The following is a 7,387-nucleotide window of genomic DNA, read 5'->3' as shown; positions in this document are numbered from 1 at the left end:
CTACCACGCCGGGCTGATTTTTTGATTTATTGTAGAGATGAGGTCTCGCTGCCCAGGCGGATCTCGAACCCGAGGACTCAGCAATCCACTCACCTCAGTCTCCCAAAAGCGCAGGATTACAGGCCGAGCCACCGAGCCCGGCTGAATAACTTTGTTTTAAAGACACCAATTTGCTCTGTCACCTCCCAAGGCCCCAAAGCGTTTACCTTTTACGGGCTCAGTCTGGCAATCTTGGCGCTGTGCCAGAAGAACTCAGAGGCGACCTTACCCATAACTGTTGGCTTTGCCAAGACTCTGCTGGCCAACTCCTCTCCCTTCAACTTGGACACGGGAGCAATGGCAACCTTGGCTTTGACCTGTATGTACAACAAGATCCCCGTAGGTTCAGAGGAAGCTTACAGAGCCCTGTCTGGTCAGGTATTAAAGGATATTGGAAAATATCAGCATGAGGATCAAAGACAGTGGCATCATCGGAGATATCTACAGTGCTGGTCTCACCATGCAGGCTCTCTCTGTAACACCTGAGCAACCTAACAAGGAGTGGAACTGCAAAGAGACCATGGACACAATACTTGATTCGATTAAACAGGGGAAATTCCACAACCCGATGTCCATTGCCCAAATCCTCCCTTCCTTGAAGGACATACCTAGATGTGCCCCTGGTGACTTATAACCCTGATCTCAAGGCGTTACCCACTCTACCTAGCCACCCTAGCCCCGCTCCCACCTCTGCTTCCAACATCACAGTGACATACACCATAAATAACCAGCTGAGGGGCGTAGAGCTCCTCTTCAATGTGACCATTGATCACAACATCGCTGAAAACATTAATCACAAGACATACTGGCAGTTCCTTAGTGGCATAACACCTTTGAATGAAGGAGTTGCTGACTACATACCCTTCAACCACGAGCACATCACCGCCAATTTTACACAGTACTAAGGAGGAGATGAGTTCAACTTCTTTTGACATTTCCAAAGTATAAGCAAAATTTTTTCCACTTCATTTCATATCTATGCAAAAAAGTGAATATCTTTAAAGCCATCATATTTCTGATAAAAACACAGAAAATTATCATGCATAATAAAGATGCAGAGTTTGCAAATCAGTAGCCCATGAAAATAAAATTTCTAGTTTCTCAATACAAAAAAAAAAAAAAAAGACACCAATTTTTCACAACTTGAGCTATGGATTCAGTGTCATCCTAGTAAAATTTCTAGATATTTGAATATGGAAATCATTGTTGATTCTGATTTCATATGAAAAAATAAAGAGTAATAGAACAGGATACACTGAAAGAATAAAGTGTGACAACTTAATCTGCTACATTTGAGACTTTATAGGTCTAAACCCTAAAGCAAGTTTCTCAACCATGTTTTGATTGACATTTTGGCTAGAATGAATTTTTTTTTCTTTTTTTTGGTTGGGGTAGGTTGTCCTATAACTGGAGGATGTTTTTCCACATCCCTATTCTCTAACCACTGTGCACCAATAGTAACGACCCCCTCCAGTTGTAATATACATAAATGTCACCGAACATTGACAAATGTCGTCTGAGGGAGAGAAAATCATCCTTGGATGAGAACCACTAAAAAACTGCATGTATTGATGCAACAAAAACCATGTGTGAGAACATTCATAAACGAATGTTTGTATTAGTCAAAAAATATAAACAACCCAAATGTTTATAAACATTAGATGACTCAAATAATTTTAGTATATTATTATAACTGCACTCCATAAACCACTGACAGTAAACTTATTTCAATTGTATACAAACATGCGAATATATTGCACAAGCATAATATTCAGCAAAATTAATCAGACAAAAAGAACACCTACTCTATGATTCTATTTATGTAAATGTCAAACACATGCAAAGCTAATATATAGTTTTAGAAGTCAGTACGGTGGCTATCTTTGTAGAAAAAAGAATGGATAAAAAAGATATTACAGATTAGAAAAAGGCATTACTACTCCTCTGGTTGTGTTCCATTTTTTCCTAGATTTTTATTACTTAGATTAGTTTTGTATAAATACATCAGGGTCCACAGTTGTTATTGGTAAACTTTCTCTGGATGAATAAACTAATTCAATGCATCTTTAAAAATTTCCAACTCTATCAAGAATGAATTAAGAAACTAAAGAAAAAAACATAAAACAAGTGGCACAAATAGAAAATTCAAGAAAATGATAGACATAACATTAATAACTGTAATTGCCTTAAATATAAAAGAACTATATTAATCAGTTAAAACCAAATTTGTTATATTTGATTTGGTAGTAAAATATGTTATACAAAAGACATCTAACATAACTTATTTTAAATATAACTTATTATAAATATGTTACATAACTATTTATGTCTAACATAACTTATTATAAATATGTTATACAAAAGACATCTAACATAACATATACACACACACATACATAATATGCACCATACACATAATACAGTAAAAGAATGGAAAAATAAATAAAATAGTATTAGAAAAGCTGGAGCATGTTATGTCTTATGGCAAAAAGCATTATTAGAATGATACACCCTACAAAAAACGTAACATTTAAATGTAAATGAAAGTTATAAATATTCTAATAAGTTTGGATCATGTAAAACTAACATTGTCAGAACTATGAGGACAAATAAAAAACCCTCATATGTATTATAAAATATAAGCAAAAGCAAAGAGGACATAAACAATACAAGTATAATGCAATGTATATTGAGAAAAAGAAAACTGTACCCAGGAACTTCAGAATATATGTTCATTTAAAACACATATGTTATATTTATAGAAAGAATCCTCATGATACAGTACAGAATTGGTAGTTATAATGAATGAAATACTTCTAGAATACTTTTTAAATACTTCTAGAATCTGTTGTTATATTGATGAAACAAATATTTGATTGTATAATGTGTAGTTTGTAGGTATTCATTAATTATGTGTTCCTTTTCTGTTAATTTTTCTTTTGTATTTGCTAATATTTGTCATCCATCTGTCTTGGCAACGGTCATGCAGCTTGATGTAGAATCAACATTTTTAAAAAAATCTACACAATTTGAACTTTTAATGATTGCTTTGTTACCTTTATAGGTCAAAAGTTTTCTCCTCTGGACATTAAAAGCAAATATTATAAATCTCTTCATATAATTTATTTTGTTTTTTCTTATATAATCAGTTTTGCATGAGTTTTGTCTATCTTCTAAGTTTAAAATCTTTGGAAACAAGAACTCTGGTGAACAATCATCTAAAGTACCAGCCACGACACCTTGCATATAGTTTGTGCTCAACAATACTTGTCACAAACTTTAACAAACAAACTAATAAATATGGTTTTGATTCATAAGAAGTCTACAATTCAATAGAAAGAGACTATTAAAGCATATAATAATTATATGATGAAATTGCAAGTGGAGTGTATGATATTTTAAGAAACAAGTCCTGTAGTGGACTAAACAAAACACTATTTTCTTTCAGTTTAGTTTGTGGATTTACACCATATATGGATGTGTGTGTGTGTGTGTGTGTGTGTGTGTGTGTGTGTGTGTGTAAAATTGTTTCTGTAATGTTGCTTTTAATTTATCCTGAAAGAGAAAGAAAATAATGTCTTTCCATCCAAATAACAAATGCATGCATATGTACTTTCATAAATTTCCAGTTTCATTTCCACTATATTCAACCGATTAAAGACATTTTAGTGCATTTAGAAAAATAATATTACTCATTACTTTGAGAAAGGTTTGTATTTGTTTTTCATTGTGATCTGGTTAAAATTATAATAGCTGACAATTGTTATGTATTGTCATAGTCTGTGTACTATTTTGAGAACTTATATGTAGTACCTTATTCTGTCAACTAAAAAGTCATGGTAGAGTACTACTATACCTCAGCTTTCAAGATGAGGAAACTGGTAAAATGTATATATTCATGGACATACAGTGAGAGTCAGTTTGCCTGGGATAAGAAGTTAGGTTGTTTAGTCCCAAAGTGCTTGGTTATAACCATTGCACTATACTACATACAACAAAGAAGACATCTAACCTCCCCTGTGAGTCTAAGTAGTACTTCCACAGACAATTGTTCATATAAAATTAAATTTGCATAACTTGAACAAAGAAACTATGAGTATGCACTATCAATAAAAGTTAGTTCTACTTCCAAAAATTCAGAATTGCCATTATTAAGTAACAATTGTACATCAGACATCAAATATCACTCAACAACTGGACACGTGTTTTAAGATACTGTGGGCTAAACAGTGTCATCCTCACATGAATAGTGAAAATGATGTTCAGAAATATTAGGTAAATTGTTCAAGATTATATAAGTGATAAGTTTCAGAGGTATGTTTTGACACTAAGTCTATCATGCTATAGATAGGAAACTTTTCAATGTGTCACACTGTCCCCCATAGTAAGAATGAGTTAATCATATCATGAAAAACCATTCAAAGAAATTTTTTGAAGATAATTACATCACTTTTTTACCTACTATGAGCAAAAAAAAAAAAAAAAAAAAAAAAAAAAAATCTGTCATGTCATTTGATATTGAAAATAAGATAGAGCTGGGCTCAGTGGCTCAGCCTGTAATCACGTGCTTTGGGAGGCTGAGGTGAGTGGATTGCCTGAGTCCGCGGGTTCGAGACCCACCTGGGCAACTTGGTGAGACCTCATCTCTACATTAAATCAAAAAATTAGCCAGGCGTGGTAGCACGCGCCTGTAGTTCCAGCTACTTGGATGGCTGAGGTGGAAGGATCGCCGGAGCCCAGTAGGCCGAGGCTGCGGTGGCCGGGAGCGGTCACTGCACTCCAGTCTGGGCGACAGAGTGAGATTCCAACTCAATTTCAGAAATGATTCAATATTTAAACATCTTCTATTTCTGATTCTGCGTTTTATAAATGTTTTGTAATATTCACTCTGACACTTTCTGGACTTTACAACATAGAAATCAATCTTATTAAATAATAATTTATTTTTGCTCAATGTCACTAATCATCAGAGAAATGCAAATAAAAACCGCAATGAGCTATCATCCTATCCCAGTCAAAATGGCAATCCAAAACCAAAACACAGATATTGCATTTGCTTTTGAGATCTTCGCCATAAATTATTTGCTTAGGCCAATGTCCAGAAAAGCTTTTCCTGGGTTTTCTTCTAGATTTTTTATGGTTTCAGGTCTGACAATTAAGAAAATCTTATTTACTTTTGCATTTGGTGATAAAGTGGGATCAAGTTTTATTTTTTCACATGTAGCTATCTAATTTTCCCAGCACCATTTATAGAATAGGATGTTCTTTCCTCAGCACATGTTTTTCTCTGCTTTGTCAGCATCAGTTGGTCACAGGTATTTGGTTTTATTTCTGGATTCTTTATTCTGTTCAATTGGTCCATGTGCCTGCTCTTGTACCAGTACTGAGAGAGGAGATAGGTAGAGAAAAGTTAAGCAGACAGACTTAGATGGGGGTGGGGAGTGTTTGAGGGAAATGCCCCAGTAACAGAGTAGCAAATTTCCTGCAAGCCTCTCTGACTGATATGCTCACATTGGTAAACAAGCTACCTACAAGCTCCACCGGATAGGGCAAGGAAATACTGCTGGGAATAAAAACTAACCAATCAGCTCACTAGTAAGTGCTGACCAATCAGCTCATTATTAGGTCCCTACTTCCCAGTCAATTGGTTCTGAATATTGACCAATCAGCACAGCCTATTGCTAGCTAGTGCTAGTCAATTAGCTCAGTTTTAGGCCTACGTAAGCACCAGGTTTCAGCTCCATACTGGCAACTTACTTGGGTCCCCTCCTGCTGTGGGAGCTTTTCTGTCCTCTCCATAAATCCTACTTTCTCACTTTCTGGCCATAGGTGTCCCTCATTTCTCCTGGATGTGAGACAAGAACCCAGATCTGAAGAGCTGCAGAAGATTTTCAGAACTGAAGAGCTGTGCATCCCAGAGGCTGGCTTGCCAGCTGATAGAGCTGGGAGACTCCAAGGCTGTGATACTTCTGGGGACTGCCTTGCCAGCCCACCAAATCAGCAACACTCTCAGAGATTGACTTGCCAGTCCATTAGAGCCAACACTCCTGGTTCTAGACTTGCCAGTCCATTGGACTGACACTCTTTGGGGTTGGTTTGCTGACCCATTGAGCTGACACTCTCAGAGTCCAGGCTGACCTGATAAAACATCTATATTAGTACCATGCTGTTTTGATTACTACCCTTGGTAATATAATTTGAAGATGAGTAATGCAATGAGTAATGCTTTATTTTTCTGGCTCTTTTTGGTTCCATGTGAATTTTAGAATTTTTAAAAATTTTGTTTAAAATGGCATTGGCAGTTTGATGGGGATTGCATTGAATCTGTAGATTATTTTGAGGAATATAGTCATTATAAAAATGTTGATTCTTCCAATTCATGAGCATGGAATATTTTTCCATTTGTTTGTAGCCACTACAATTTCTTTCATGAGTGTTTTATAGTTCTCCTTGTAGTTGTCTTTTCATCTTTTTAGTTAAATATGTTTCTAGGTTTTTTTAACTTTTGGCAGCTATTTTATATGTAATTGAGTTCGTGATTTGATTCGCAGTTTAGTCATTGGACTTAATTGAACTAAAAACTTCTGAAAAACAAAAGAATAAATGAGCAACCTATAGAATGGGAGAAGATATTCACAAACTATACATCTGACAAAGGACTAATATCCAGAATCTACAAAGAACTCAAACAAATCAGCAAGAAAAAATCAAATAACTCCATTAAAAAGTGGGTAAATGACCCGAACAGACATTTCCCCAAAGAAGATATACAAATGACCCACAAACATGTGAAAAAATGCTCAACATCACTAATCATCAGGGAAATGCAAATTAAAGCCACAATTAGATACTATCATATACTAATCAGAATGACCAATGGACATTATTAAAAAAAAAAAAAAAAAACAATATTGGCACAGATGCAGTGAAAAGGGAAGCTTATGCAGTTGGTAGGAGTGTACATTAGTATAACCTCTATGAAAACTGGCATGGAAATTTCTCAAAGAACTAAAGTAAAGCTAGCACTTGATCCAGAAATCTCATTATTTGGGATCTACCAAAAGGAGCAGATGTCATTTTCAAAAAAGACACTTGCACTCCCATGTTCGTAGTAGCACAGTTCACAATTGCAAAGATGTGGAATCAGTCTTAATGCCCACCAGATCAGTGGATAATGAACACACACACACACACACACACACACACCATGCTCAGAATACTCTCCAGTCATAAAAAGAATAAAATAATGTCTTTTTCAGCAGCTTGGATAGAATTGGAGAGTATCATCCTAAATGAAATTACACAGGAATGAAAAACCAAACACCACGTTTTCACTTACAAGTAAGAG

General features: G+C 35.3%; 1 pseudogene; it reads left to right on the top strand.

Annotated features, from left to right (window-relative positions):
* Positions 1–944, top strand: part of LOC103274851 — a 9,326-nt pseudogene extending 8,382 nt beyond the window's left edge.
* The last annotated feature ends 6,443 nt before the right edge of the window (positions 945–7,387 follow it).

This window comes from Carlito syrichta, unplaced genomic scaffold, assembly GCF_000164805.1.
Source record: "Carlito syrichta isolate Samal-C Ts95f unplaced genomic scaffold, Tarsius_syrichta-2.0.1 Scaffold315060, whole genome shotgun sequence".
Lineage (NCBI taxonomy): Eukaryota > Metazoa > Chordata > Mammalia > Primates > Tarsiidae > Carlito > Carlito syrichta.
This window is presented reverse-complemented; position numbering and strand designations above follow the sequence as displayed.